Source organism: Macaca thibetana, chromosome X (genome assembly GCF_024542745.1).
Source record: "Macaca thibetana thibetana isolate TM-01 chromosome X, ASM2454274v1, whole genome shotgun sequence".
NCBI classification, from domain to species: domain Eukaryota; kingdom Metazoa; phylum Chordata; class Mammalia; order Primates; family Cercopithecidae; genus Macaca; species Macaca thibetana.
In genome coordinates this window covers 40,625,558-40,640,896 of record NC_065598.1, presented here as the reverse complement: position 1 = coordinate 40,640,896, position 15,339 = coordinate 40,625,558, and the positions used below count along the sequence as shown (strand labels likewise).

The 15,339-nt window shown below is 44.4% G+C and overlaps 2 protein-coding genes across 6 annotated transcripts in view; both read right to left on the bottom strand.

Moving 5' to 3' along the window:
- USP9X (ubiquitin specific peptidase 9 X-linked) overlaps positions 1-14,980 on the bottom strand; it is a 152,541-nt gene extending 137,561 nt beyond the window's left edge. For 2 of the 5 annotated variants that reach the window (XM_050776169.1, XM_050776171.1), the window contains exon 1: positions 13,664-14,406. The gene's annotated coding sequence lies outside the window, so the exon portion shown is untranslated. Of the gene's footprint in view, positions 1-13,663; positions 14,407-14,690 lie in introns of those variants that run through there. The other 3 variants (XM_050776170.1, XM_050776172.1, XM_050776175.1) reach the window with 3 other exon arrangements.
- DDX3X (DEAD-box helicase 3 X-linked) overlaps positions 1-15,339 on the bottom strand; it is a 451,205-nt gene that overhangs the window by 285,883 nt on the left and 149,983 nt on the right. The gene's annotated exons all lie outside the window — the stretch shown is intronic.

The following is a 15,339-nucleotide window of genomic DNA, read 5'->3' as shown; positions in this document are numbered from 1 at the left end:
CCACCTGCCTCGGCCTCCCAAAGTGCTGGGATTACAGGCGTGAGCCACCATGACTAGCCAATTAAGTTTTTTTTAAAAGCCTCGTTTCAGAAAATTCATTCAACGAGAGATTTTGAGCTACAAAAGATGTATTGGCCAAGCTTCAAATTTTATAGGTAAGCAAGAGTTAAACAGTAAAGTGACCAGTGAGCATGTGAAAGTATTCTAAACACTAGACACAAACACAAATTTAAGCCACCAGATATTCCTAAACTGCCACCAAGATGGCTAAAATTAGAAACACTGACTGATAATAATACTAAGTGTTGATAAGGAAGAGCAACACGACCTACTGCTAGTAGGAGTTAAAACTGGTAAAACTACTTGGGAAATCTGTTTGGCAGTATCTACTAAAGCTAAACACGTATGTATCCTATAAACCAGCAATTCCAATTCTGGATATGCAGCAAAAGACCACCAAAAGACATATACAAAAGTGTTCATGGTAACACTCTTTATATTGGTGAAAACACTGTGAACAATCTCAAATGTCAGCCAGACACAGAGGCTCACACCTGTAATCCCAGCACTCTGGGAGGCTGAGGCAGTAGGATCGCTGGAGCCCAGGACCTCGAGACCAGCCTGAGTAACATAGTGAGACTCTATCTCCATAAAAAAATAAAACCAATTATCTGGGCATTGTGGCATGTGGCCATGGTCCCAGCTACTCGAGAGGCAGAGGTGGGAGGAATCGCTAGAGCCTGGAAGGACAAGGCTGCAGTGAGCTGTGATCACACCACTGCACTCCAGTGTGAGTAATAGATCAAGACCCTATTTCAAAACAACAAAAAAACCCCACCTCAATCCAACAGAATGGATAAATAAATCATGTATGTAATACAATATTATACAGTAATGAAAAAGACGAAGTTGGCTGGGCACGGTGGCTCATGCCTGTAATACCAGCACTTTGGGAGGCCGAGGCAGGCCGATCACCCGAGGTCAGCAGGTCGAGACCAGCCTGGCCAATGCGGCAAAACCCCATCTCTACTAAAAATACAAAAATTAGCTGGGTGTGGTGGCGGGCGTCTGTAATCCCAGCTACTCGGGAGGCTGAAACAGGAGAATCGCTTGAACCCGGGAGGCAGAGGCTACAGTGAGCCAAGCTCGCGCCACTGCACTCCAGCCTGGGCAACACAGCAAGACTCCATCTCAAAAAAAACAATAAAGAAAAAGACAAAGTTAGTGATCATGTGTTCAACAAAAGCAGCCAGATACAAGAATATATAGTATATTACTCCATTTATCTGAAGTTTAAAAATTGGCATAACATTCATTAAAAGAGAGGTCAGGCCGGGCACAGTAGCTCACGCCTGTAATCCCTGCACTTTGTGAGGCCGAGGAGGCCAGATCACTTGAGGTCAGGAGTTCAAGACCAGCCTGGCCAACATGGCGAAACTCCTGTCTCTACTAAAAATACAAAAATTAGCCAGGCATGGTGGCAGGCACTTGTAGTCCCAGCTAGTCTGGAGACTGAGGCAGGAGAATGGCGTGAACCCGGGAGGCGGAACTTGCAATGAGCCAAGATCACGCCACTGCACTCCACCCTGGGCAACAGCGAGACTCCATCTCAAGAAAAAAAAAAAAAAAAAAAAAGACAGAGGTCAGGGTATTTGGGATTTTATGGGGAGGAGGTAGAGGCATAAGGGAACCTTACAGGGTGCTGCAAATATTCTATATCTTGATCTGAATGACTACACAGATGTACGTATTTTCTAAAAATTTATCAAGCTATACAATCTAATATTTGTGCATTTTACTGTGTTATATATATCAGTTAAAGTAAAATTTACAGTAGATAAGTCACTCAAAAGATAACATCACAACTTCTCTTGGCAGTCCAAGACACTGGTTCTCAAAGATCCCTGAGACCCTTTCAAGAGGTCAGAGTCAAAATTGTTTTCATAAGACTTTACTTGCAACTTTCACTGTCATTCTTTCTCAAGTGTACTATGGAGTTCTTCCAAAGGTTATATAATGTATTATATCGCAATAGATTGAAGGCAGGAGGAGGCAGAGAATCCAGTTGTCTTCTATTAAGCTAGATATGAGATTTGTAAAACATGTAAACTAATGCCTCTCTTCTCACTAATTTTTGTTCTGGAAAAGTTATTTTTCATAAAAATATTATCTACATTGACCTGCAGTGGGGTTTTGTTACTTTTAAAAGCATACACAACTTTATTAAATGTCTGTTTTCATTTCTAATACAGTAAATAATCAATGGCTGTAACCCCACATAAACAAAAGCTCTTTGGGGTCTTCAATAATTTAAGAGTATAAAAGCATCCTGAGAGCAAGAAGTTTGAGAACGACTCACCTAAGAAACACAATAAAAATAAGCTTCTTTTGCTAGTTCTCTTACAGTAATAAGAAATGAGGTATCAACATTTTCTCTGAAACCATCTGTGCCAGGTAAAAATCACTGTTACTGTATTTATCTGTGTATTTTCATCTTCAATTCAGAAAAAATAATTTTCCCCTAAATATTATTTCCCCTAGCAGGCTATACCACTTTTTAGCAACAGTTATGTTATTAAAGCTCAAGCTAGACTGCAGATGAAAACTTAACCAAACTTTAAGTTGCTCTGCCAACAAAGAAATTATACCCCTGGCTACAAAGTCTATGGTCCCTAAATTCACAGTACAAGCTGTGGGCCAAGCACAATTAACCCACAGGATTCTAAATAAAATAAAGCCCTTCAGACCACACAAAGGAGAAACAAGGGGGAGCAGACATTCAAGTTGTCGGATTGACAAGTAAATGGAGGAATATAACCAACTCCTAAACCCATTAACGTGTTTTTACCTTTTTTATTTTCCTTTACTTGACAATTTCTCTTCTCTAGACTACAGATTTTTCCACATCTCTAGGAATAAAGATAAAATTTAAGAACTTAAAAAAGTAGTAAACTCACCTCTTGTCCAACATCTTGGTTTTACAGAGTCATGAAGACCCAAGAGGTTAGCTAAGTGATTTAACACAGGGAGTTGGGTAAGTGGAACTAAAGCACAGCTCTTGACCAGGCTCACGCCTGTAATTCCAGCACTTTGGGGAACCAAGGCAGGCTGATCACCTGAGGTCAGGAGTTTGAGACCAGCCTGGCCAACACAGTGAAATCCCGTCTCTACAAAAAATAAAAAAATTAGCCGTGGGTGGTGGTGCCTGTAATCTCAGCTACTTGAGAGGCAGAGGCAGGAGAATCGCTTGAACCCGGGAAGCACACGTTGCAGTGAGCTGAGATCGCACCACTACACTCCAGCCTGGCCAGCAGAGTGAGACTCTGTCTCAAAAAATCAATAAAATAAAAAAATAAAACACAGATCTTGTGAATCCAAGTCCAGTACCCTTCCACTGACTACATTCTCACTTAAAATAAAGCTAACCTCCAAAATAGGAAGCAATGAAATCATTACAATTATTTAAACGATCAGATTATTCACCTATGTTTGTATGTCAAAGTATTTTAAGGCAACATAACATCTACACACACCAAGGAGAGGCTACAATTAATGCTCTCTGGATGCCAGAGTCTAACCCCTTACGGGGGGGAGGAGGGTGTGGGGGGACGATGACACTTTTGCTTTGATAATTCACTGTTTAAGGAACCACATTGGGAGAGTAGTCATTCTGTAACCCAGATTCCTTTCTCTCGATGACCTTCCAACAGATCTCAACAGACAGCAGCTCTCAGTGAGGAAAGGGAATTGGGAGGTGGCAGGAAAAGTTGAAAGGGAAGACAATAGAGGTGTTCTGCTTTTTAGCTCAGTACTCCATTCTGCGGCAGAAAAGCCAAACTGAAATTAGCAGCACCTCCCTCATACCATGGGAGCACCCCATTGATCTTCTTCCTTTATTCCATTCCCTAATCATTATTTCTTATCTTTCACAAGGACGGTTAAAATACCATCTCAATCCCCCGAGACCCAACTCTCCAACATATCTGCCACGAATGCCACCAGAATTATCTTCCGAAAACAAATACAAATCTAATGTCTCCTTTCACTTAAACTTGAAAGTACATCTCTCATTACCTTAACAGTAAAAGGCAAATGTACTAACATGGCACTCAAGGTCACCCCTTGTGATTTTAGCTTCACGCAAACTACCTTTCAGTCCCATCTCCCATAACCCCTCCCCTCCCAGTATCTCTAGTGTTCCTTCCACACTCTCCTACTAGTTCTTACTCTGAAAACATTATACTTCCACACTTTCATTGCTCCATGTCAAATAATGGTTCTCAATGTTGCCCCTAGGGCACAACTGGCAAGGTCTGAAGACATGGGGGGGGGCGGCTATACCATTGGCATCTTGTGGGTAGAAGCCAGGGCTGAGTAGGACAGCACCTCACAAAAAAGAATTATCTGGCCCAAACTGTCAATAGTGTCAAGGTTAAAAAACCCTGCCTCATCTCAAGTTGCTCCCCCTGCCCGGAAGTCCCTGCTCTAATCTAAATCTAAAGTACATCTTTGAGGACCTCATCCAATGCCAAACAATGATTTCTCCATCTCTCCTACTACACTTTTCACACCTCCATTTAATACAGCTGTAATTGCACTGTATAATTGTCTGGCTCACCATCTTCAGAGCCTTGAAAGTAGAGAATCATCTTCATATACCCTCTGGTGACTAAAATGGCACAGGTTGAGCATCCCTTATCTGAAAAATCTGGAATCCAAAACGCTCCAATATCTGAACTTTTTTTTTGTTTTTTGAGATGGAGTCTTGCTCTGTCACCCAGGCTGGATGGAGCATAGTACCGCGATCTGGGTTCACTGCAACCTCCACCTCCCGGGTTCAAGGGATTCTCCAGCCTCAGCCTCCTGAGTAGCTGGGATTACAGGTGCACACCACCACACCTAGCTCATTTTTATATTTTTAGTAGAGACGGGGGGGGGGTCTCACCATATTGGCCAGGCTGGTCTCGAACTCCTGACCTCAAGTGATCTGCCCACCTCAGCCTCCCACAGTGCTGGGATTACAGGGGTGAGCCACCGCACCTGGCCTCAAATTTCGGATTTTGAATTTTCACTCACCCACAAGTAATATTCCAAATATTCCAAAATCTGGGGGAAAAATTACAAAATCGGGCACACTTCTGATCCCAAACATTATGGATAAGGCATACTAACTCAATCCTTCCCATAATGCACTGAGGATAACAAAGCAATCCTCAGCTGACACTGACATGGCTCAGATAATGATATGCACTGACATCAGACAAGAAACACGCCGGGCATGGTGGCTCACACCTGTAATCCCAGCACTCTGGGAAGACGAGGTGGGTGGATCACCTGAGGTCAGGAGTTCGAGACCGGCCTGGCCAAAATGGTGAAACCCCATCTCTACTAAAAATACAAAATTAGCCGGTATAGTGGCACCCACCTGTAATCCCAGCTACTCACGAGGTTGAGGCTGGAGAATCACTTGAACCCGGGAGGCGGAGGTTGCAGTGAGTCGAGATCATGCCATTGTACTCTAGCCTGGGCAACAACAGTGAAACTCTATTTCAAAAAAAAAAAAGAAAAAAGAAATACACCCGTAGACACTACAGTAGGTTCCTACTCCAACACTCAGTCTGGCCCCACAACCCCTCTTGCCTCAGCTCAGCATGCTCCAAGTCAACTCTTAAGAATCCTGGATAATTAATTATATCTACAAAGAACACAGTAAACAGATAATATACACACTAATTGAGTAAATGAGATTTTCTATATTTTCAAAAGTCTGGACATATGCTGTACATAGCCAGTATCCTTTCACATTCCCCAAAATGTGAGAGAAGTCAAAAATTTCAAAAACAGTCACATGTTTTTAGGGGATTTTCCCACTCACAGAGTACAGAAAATTTTATTTCTAATTATACCCTCACCTTTCAAATTCATTCATAAACTTCATCATATATTTGCCACACTTAATTCCTATTTCATTCTAATTATTTCATTCACTATTTGAACAAAGCCAACTAACCGAACCAACAAGCACAACTTAATCCAGTAAGGTTTAAGATTCATATCCCTAACCAGTTCCCTCTGTCTCAAGGATATTTAAGACCTCCAGGTAGGCTGGGCATGATGGCTCACACCTGTAATCCCAGCACTTTGGGAGGCCGAGGCAGGCAGATCACCTGAGGTCAGGAGTTCAAGATCAGCCTGACCAAGATGGAGAAACCCCGTCTCTACTAAAAACACAAAATTAGCCGTGTGTGGTGGCGCATGACTGTAATCCCAGCTACTAGGGAGGCTGAGGCAGGAGAATCACTTGAACCCAGGAGGCGGAGGTTGCGGTGAGCCAAGATCGCGCCATTTATTTTTGTTTTCCACTCATTCTTATAAAAGGGCAAAATACACCTGAACTTGCACATAAACGCAAGATACTGCTGTACAAATACAGCAAAGCTGCTGAAACCAAACTATTCTCAGGCAATACCACCTTGCAATAAAAAGAAACCCTTTCATCAGCTAATGTACAGAAGTCTGAACCCAACTTAAGGAAAGGATTCAGAGTTGTTAACATATAGTGTATCAAATAGAAGGTCGAGCACAGTGGCTCAGGCCTATAATCCCAGCAACACTGGCAGGTCAAAACAGGAGGATCATCTGAGGCCAAGAGTTTGAGACCAGCCTGGGAAACACAGCAAAACCCGTTCTCTACCAAAAATTAACCAGGTGAGGTGGTGTAGGCCTGCAGTCCTACTTACTCGGTAGGCTGGAGTGCGAGGATGGCTTGAACCCAGGAATTCCAGGCTACAATAAGCTACGATTGTGCCACCACACTCCAGCCTGAGTGACAGCGAGACCCCCTCTTAAAAAAAAAAAATCGCTGCTCTTAACTAGGGGCTGGCAAAATATGGTAACAGACCAATTCCAGCCTCCTGTTTTTGTACAGCTCGCAAGCTAAGAATGGATTTCACACAGAACATTTGTACTCAATTTGATGACAGGGAACACTCAACTTTACCCAATAAAGCAAAATACTGTATTACCTCCCCTCCACACACACACACCAAATTGTTTTTCTCATTAGACCTAAGTTATACATAACTGTATTTAATTATATTTTTTATTTCACCAATAAAAAATTTACCCAATGTCCTCAATTTTGCCTCTTAGCCCACGAATCCAAAGTATTTACTATGAGGCCCTTTACAGAAAAAGTTTACTGATCTCTGCTCTGAACTCCAGCGATGTTACCAAGCAGAGCAACCAAAACTTTGTACACTACATCTCGACCACAGAGAAAACACTGTTAGGCAGAAATGGGTCCAATACCATACGGTGACTTCCACGCTCTCTGGGGTCCAAGTTAATAATGAGCGGCCTTACTTAGGAGTTCTAAGTAACCAGTTAACAGAAAAGACCAGAAATGAGAGATGTAACCAACAGCCTCAATTTATAACTCTCAATAGCCACCAAAGTCAGCAGGAATAAAATGGACATAGCTTCACCACTCCCTTTTTCCTTTCCACCCAATTCACAGCCTCTGTAGAAGATGGGATCTAATATCCAAGATCACCAGCTCAAACTCATCCCAAGGAAAACAATTCCTTTGATTATGGTTGACTAACATGGGTCGAACATGTTCAAAGCTCACATGATTAATAAGAATAAACTATAGGGTGCCATAAAATGAAGATGCATCAATTCTGTACAAGAGGCTGGAGGTAGTGCAAGTTAAATACTGCCCCAGATTTTCCCATTCAGGTAATCAAATGGTTATTATAAACAGTATTATTCTAGGTGCTCTGTAATACACAAAGGTAAAGGACAGAATCCCTGACCTTATTATCCATTACCAGAGAGACAATTTAATGTTAATTTTATGAGTGACTACAGAGAATTTAATAATTAATGTGATTTGACAGATATAGAAATAGCTTCATAAAGAAGGTAGTCTATGGCATGCTATCTTGGTCAAGTTACTTCACCTTTCACCTCTTTGAGCTATTTTTCTCATCTGAAAAATGAAGGGTCTGACTAGAAAGAACTGAGATCTCTTCCAGGACTCCTCGTTGTAATGGGATTAGTAAGACAAATGACTCCAAGTAGTAAAAAGAATTAGAAAAAATAAGCAAAATAGCAAGAATATGATAAACTACGTTCATCCAACAGTTACTAAATGTCTGTATGCCAGGCACTTTCTAGGTGCTAAGGATATATCAGTGACTTAGAATGAAAGCCACTAACCTTAAAGATAGAATTTGAAGGACAAAACTAATCAAAACACCTAAACAAAGTAAATTAAATAGAAAAACAGGCTGTGCAGAGATAACAGAGCATCAATACAGCAAAGGAATGGCAGGAGTAAGGGGTGACACCAGAGTATGTAATTTCCAGTCAAAAATTAACAGCATCAGAAGTATAGCTATTCCTAAAGCCAGGATGCCAAGAATTTCAAAAGAACCTATTTCTACTATACCTGACATTTGGGCTCACTGGAGAAAACTGGAGTTCAGAATGAAATTCTATTTAAAGTGACAAAAAAATTCAATTGGCATATACCATAACAAAGTTTTTTTTTTTTTTTAATAACAACTTAATCCAATCTCTCCTATGAGGTACATAAAAGAATGCCAGAAAATTAGCACTAAAGACTTTAGAGATCAGCTAGTCCAGCCCACCTCACTTCACATGTTAGCTTCTAGACTACAGTAATATCTAGAACAGCGCCTAGCACATAGCAGATGCCCCATAAGTATTTGTGGAATGGATTAAAAAGGAAACAAATGTCTTAACAGATATTAATGTTTATAGTAAAGCTGGAACCGTAACACTGAGAAGGTGCTAAGTGACAATAAATTTGATATGTATGTGCAAATATACTGTATATATTACGTTTGAGTGTGGAATCCCTGTCTCTTCTAGTGTTTGAGCTTTTCACTGCATGTCTGTGTTTCAGTCCGTAATTTTTGACTGTGTGACTAACAAAACGAAACTCAAGCAAGAGTACTACTGCCTAACGGTGGAACACATGCAAAGGGTCTCAGATCTCCCCTTTCCCTAAAAGGGATGGCAAAAAAACCCTGGTTACACATCAGACTCACCTGTAGAGCAAATATATATTTTGAAAAAGCTCCACAGATGATTGGTACACAGAGGTGGTAGAAAATCCTTGTTAGGCAGTGACTGAGAATAAAACTGAAAATCCATTTGCTGCCAAACATAAGGTATGTGTGTTTACACATGTTGAAGCCACCAAGATTTAGCATGGGTATGTTTGAAGAATAAATTTTAGGTAAGCGATCTCATCCTAACAATATACTTTTTCACAAGTTATTCCTTAAAAGTATATTACAATGGTCATCACTTTATAATCCACAATAACTAAATGATAAATTCAATGCCCAATATAGGTAAGTGTTAGAAGTTTTAAGTCTTTTTTCCTTATAACAATTACATCAACTTTTTTCATGATCCCTGGAGTCCCATTTTCTATGATATAATTTAACAAAAAGATCTTTGAGGAATCTTGTGTCACACTAAGAATGCTCATAGGGCCAGGCCCAGTGGCTCATGCCTGGAATCCTAACACTTTGGGAGGCCCAGGTGGGCAGATCGCTTGAGCCCAGGAGTTCAAGACCAGCTTGGGCAATATGGCAAAATCCCATCTCTACAAAAGACAAAAAAAAAAAAAAAAAAAATACAAATAGCCAGGCACAGTGGCAAGCGCCTGTAGTCCCGGCTACTCAGGAGGCTAAGGTGAGAGGATCACCTGAGCCCAGGAGAGGTCGAGGCTGCAGTGAACCGTGACCACTCGAGCCTCGGTGACAGAGCGAGAATCTGTCTCCAAAAAAAAAAAAAAAAAAAAACCTCATAGATCCTGAACTCCTATAGGCTTCCCCGCTGCCATCCCCCCACCATGCAGAATTTGGTCCAATGGACCAAGTGGATTAAGAGACAGAAACTCCAAATAAATGTCTGGTACTGTTATTTCATTTGTTCCATAAAACAATTATACATCAATCCCGAAACAACACAAAATTCAAAACGCTTAATTAAAATCAAACCGATTTTGACTAAGACAAATAAAACTCTAAATTCTCAAACTGAGATAACAGAATTTCATGTGATACTAAATGGTCATTTATGAGATCATTTAGGTAAATTACTAGGAGACAAACGCATAGTTTCTACACCTTTTAGGAATGTTGTCTAATATTTTCTCATAAACTCACCAACTAAACTATCACCCTGAGCATGCTGGAAGATATATGGAAAGGGAGAAACCTATTTGCCATATAGCTTTTAACATATCCCTTGGGCAACCAAGATATTTATCAAATTGGAGACTATCTTGATAGTCTTAAAAACTAAACTATATCTAAACCTACTCTGGTACAAGAAACAAACCAAAAGCTCTAAATGCTTTTTTAAAAATAGCAATCAGTGTCATTTCACTAACATAGCACAGTAGTTGAAGCACCACTGGTTGAACCTGACAGACCTCAGACCCATCTCCGTAAGGCAATAAATGGAAAATGCTTAACAGTGCTGACACATAATTAACGCTCAAATGATAATCATGCTAATAACTGAAAACAATTGAGAAAAAAATCCATTTTCTTATTTATCCACTTGAAAGTTCTAACAAGATGATAAAAACAATAGCCCAGTGGTTTTCAACTCCCAAATGCATGTAAGAATCATTCACAATGCTTTTAAAATATACCTTTGCCCAGGCCCCATATCAGACCAATTAATCAGTCTCTGGGGGTGGAACCCAGGGATCAGTTTTTTTAATTGTTGTTTTTGTTTTTTAACCAGGCCCAGTGATTCTCATGTCCAGTCAGGGTTGAGGTCCAATGTATTAACTCTTTCCCAAATACTAACGTTAGACTCTATGTTAAAATAATACAAGAACTTAGCAATAAATAGGATGGCTTTCAAAAATACAGCTCCAAAAAGAACCAAATGAAAACTAAAATACGTTTTCTTCCCTTTTTGAAAAAAGAGAAAAACGATTCGAGACTCAGAAAACATACCTACAAGAGGGGAAACATAATGTAGGCTACCATAAAAAGTAATACGTTCTTTCAGAATAAAAACCAACTAACTCAATCTCAGGATAAGAGCCCCTCACCTTCACTGCCCAAAAGACTTACAAAAACACTAACCCATTAACACACACTGCTAGATATTTCAAATAACGAATTCTTAAATCTGTTTTAAACAAAGATTGGTTTTAATACTAAAATTTTGAAACTAAAACGTTAGAAATTGATCTTATTAAATAAAAATAAGCTCAAAGACGCTTGTTGTGTGACCAACTAATCAAGAACTGGATGATTGGCAAATTCACGACAAACAACCATTTCAAAACCATAAGCTGCATTATATTACCACCATGTCAAAGAAAAATCTGAGAAGATAGCAAAGAAATCTCATATCTTAAGACATTAAAAACAAGACTCTGAAAGAAAAAAGATCTAAAATAAATCCTACTTGAGCATTCCATAGATAAAACATGAGAACTGGGAGGCTGAGGCGGGCGGATCACGAGGTCAGGAGATCGAGGCCATCCTGGCTAACACGGTGAAACCCCGTCTCTACTGAAAATACAAAAAATTAGCCGGGCGTGATGGCACGCGCGTGTAGTCCCAGCTACTCGGGAAGCTGAGGCAGGAGAATCCCTTGAACCCGGGAGGTGGACGTTGCAGTGAGCCGAGATCGTGCCACTGCACTCCAGCCAGGGCGACAGACAAAAAAAACAAAAAAAACAAAAAAAAAAACACCATGCGAACTATGGACTATGGAACACCAAACTAGAGACCCCAATAACCTGGTGAAAGGTAAAATATGCCCTTCAAAGTTCCTTCCTGAAGTAACTTAAGATTCACACATGTACTGTTGCTGGTGCTATTACTCCCTCCAGAAATTCTCAGAAACTACCAAGGTCAGCAAACAAAAGAAACATGAGAACGTTGATAACCAGAATTACAAGTTACACGTTCATGCAAAAAAAAAAAAAAAAAAAAAAAAAAAACAAGAAAAGGGGTAGAGATAATTAATATAGTCCAAATGTCCTATTTTTAAATTAGAGAAAACAAAACAGTAAAATACCAAAGACATTTTGAGTTCACCTGTGGAACACCAATTCCAAATACTTCAAGCTTTCACTCCACCCAAACGCTGGAACGATAAAGTTTAAAGGGTTAAAGTTAGATGTATGACACAGCACATTAGTTTAAAAATTGAGAAAAAGAATGTTGACATTTTTTATATTTAATACATAATTCTTCAAGAATTTGAAGGCATTTGCTGAAACCAAAATGGCAGCCCAGCGAATTAGACGACCAGCGAGATCTAAAGGAGAGTTTGTAGTCTCTATTTTTAAGTTCAAGTGTACTAACCAGCCAAGCTAGTCATGGTGAAGGAGTTACCTAAGGGTAATTAGCTCCGAGAGGGTTAAGTACCTGCTGGAAAGTTTCCTAATCAATGCACCCCAAATTATTCCCCTCAAAAGTGAAAGTATACATACGTTAGGTAGATTCAGGGACTCATGGGTTTCCAGGTAAAAGAGCGGCACACACACTTCTCTCGCCGAAAAATAAAGTATGAATAATCTATACCTACAACTTGCTTAAACTAAAAGACAATCTGAAACAATTATATACACCTGTAAACTGCACCGTGTAAATTCAATTAACGTTATAACTATGGAACTTCCAAAAAATAACATGCTTAATTTAAGCAGGTTCTACTAGAAATTTTGCAAATTCTCGTGTAAGTTCTAGTCGCTACAGAAATCCACACAAATAATTGAAGAAGCCATCTATACACCTGCTCTATAACTCTTTAACTTATTTCACAATGAATGAAAAATCAGCCATTTATCCAACCCTAAGCCTCACGTCACAAGAATCTGAAGATCTGATCACTAATAAACTCGCACATGCTAATATTTGCAGAAACAGTTAAAAATAGAAAGATAATAGGTCCAAGCTAGCTTGGAAGCGATTTCTGCACTCAAAAACCCCTTTCACGGCTTTGGCCCTCTGCAAATTAAGCGGGGTTAAGGAAGTGTAGGAGGCCGATAACCCAGCTCCGACTCCAGGAGCCCAGGGCCGGGGAGAAACTGCGGGTTATCGCGGGAGGGTGGGGGGAGGCGGACAAGTCGTCAGGCCTGATAGCCAGGCGTAGCCGAGGCCTAGCTCCCCGACTCCAAATCACTCCACCTCAGTAATGGCGTTTGGTGTCAAGTGGAACCAGACCGGGCAGGAAAGCGGCCGCCGGGCCGGGGGCGGCCAGCCCCCAAACCGACCCGGGCCCCGGGTGCGGACGGCGGGGGGGCTGCCCGCCACGCCCGGAGACTCCATCCTCCTACTCGGCCCCAGACAGGACGGGAAGGGGGAGGAGGGGGAGGGACGGAGCCGTCAGCCATTTTCCCTTACAGTCCAAAACACACAAGACACGCTCTCGGGACACCGGCTCCACACACAACACGGCCCCGCGCGCCCGCCCAGCCCGGGCCGGAGGAGGGGGAACGGGGAAGCCCCGGCCCGGCCGGCAGCCGCCGAGGGAAGAAGCTCACACACACGCACACCCCCCTCGCCCTCCTCCCCTCACCCACATCCAGCTGTTGGCCCCGGGAAGGCGCGTCGCCCCGGTGCAGCTGGCTACTCACCGCACGACACAGACGTCTTCTCAGAACCAGGGCACGTGGAGGCGGGAGGCAGCAGGCGACGCTGGGGCTCGGTCTCGGGACAAGACCTACCCTGGGTGCATCCCAGGCCCGTGGGTGACCGGCAACAAAGTGTATTGAAAGGCTGCGGCGGCCGGGCTCGGGGCTGAGGGCGTCTCAACCAAAAGGCTGCACACCCGGCGCCGGAACTCGCTTCTCGCCGCGCCCGCCTCCTCCTCCTCCTTGGCCGGCTACGGCCCTCTTCCCCCTTCTCCCCTCAGGCTGGGGCTCTCGCTGAGCTCAGACGGGCTCCGGGCGGTGCGTTTCTCCTGCGTCACCTCCTCCTGCTCCTCCTCCTGCAGCGACGGCTTCACCTTCCCCTAGTCGCCGCCTCTGTCCCCGTTCCGGGCCTGGTGGCTTTGCAGCAGCTCTCTCCTAGCTCCCGGCGCCGACCCAAGCACCGGGCGCTAAGGCGGCCGCCTCCCGCGAGAGAGAGGCGGCGGCGGAGGGCTCCCGCGAGGCCCGGGAGCTGTGCAAGGCGGGGAGGGGCTCGGCGCGGCAGAGGCCCTGACGGGGCCGGGTGCGGAGAGGTTGCGGCTCCGGCGGCGGCGGAGACTAGCGTCCGCAGCCGCGGATGCCCGTCCTCGTCAATATGGCGGATCCGGCAAACCAAAAAAAAAAAAAAACCGCTCGGCCAGTGGCGGCGGCGGTAGCGGCGACGGCGGCGGCAGCAGCGGTGGCGGCGGCGGCGCAGACTCCCACTAGCCCCAGAGCCGCCCAAGACCCGAAGTTCTCCGCCCCCGTCAGACCCCGCCCCTCTCAGGCCCCTCCTTTCGGGCCTCCCCCTGCTCCTGCCCAGCCCCCTCCCGCTCAGCTGCCCCCTCTTCTCCCGCCTCCACCCCGGACCGTCAAGGCTGGGAGAGCAGCGCGAGCCGCCGAGGGGGCCGGGCTTGGGCGCGAGCCGCTGGGAACCCGGAGAGCTAGGGTGGGGGAGGGGAAGACAATGCGGTAAAGATTGTTCGCGCAGTACCGTTTCTTCCGGCTGGCCCCTTCAGGGTCGTGCTACCGCCAGAAATCCTGTTCCATGCCCCTCGGCTCAGGAGCGGGACGAGGGCAGAGGTGGCTCTAGGACCGAAGTTGGGGAAGGGAGGCCCGAAAAGATCTGGCACACCACGCCGGAGGGGCTGGGCGGCAGGGACTGGCGGGGTGTGCGGTCACGACGGGGTTAATCGCGTGAGCCGCAGCCGCGTCGCTCATAGTTTGACTCTGGCCGCTTGTTTTTGTTCCATTGTGAACCGTGGCCCCACCGACAAGAACCCGGATGATGACGTCACCGGCCTCCCCCTTTTCCGGGATCGTGGGGGGAGGGGCGCGGAAAGATGAGATCCCGAGACCACGCGCTGGGCTGTCGCCGCCGCGGTGCCTGGAGGTCCCGGCGGCGCAGCTGACCCGCGTCACGTGACGCACGAGCTGGCCGGGCCACTGGGCTGCGGGGGCGCGAGGTCCCGAGGGCCTGGCCACCTGCTTGGCGCCGATAGGGGGAAGGTGTGGCTATCTCCTGCAGCGGAAGGAGGGGGCGTGGGGAGTGAGGTCCTTTTCCCCACCCCGCGAGGGAGGTGCTCTGGGAAACACTTTCACACGATCTCGCAGCATCAGTACTTGAAAGCGTTTAGGCGTCC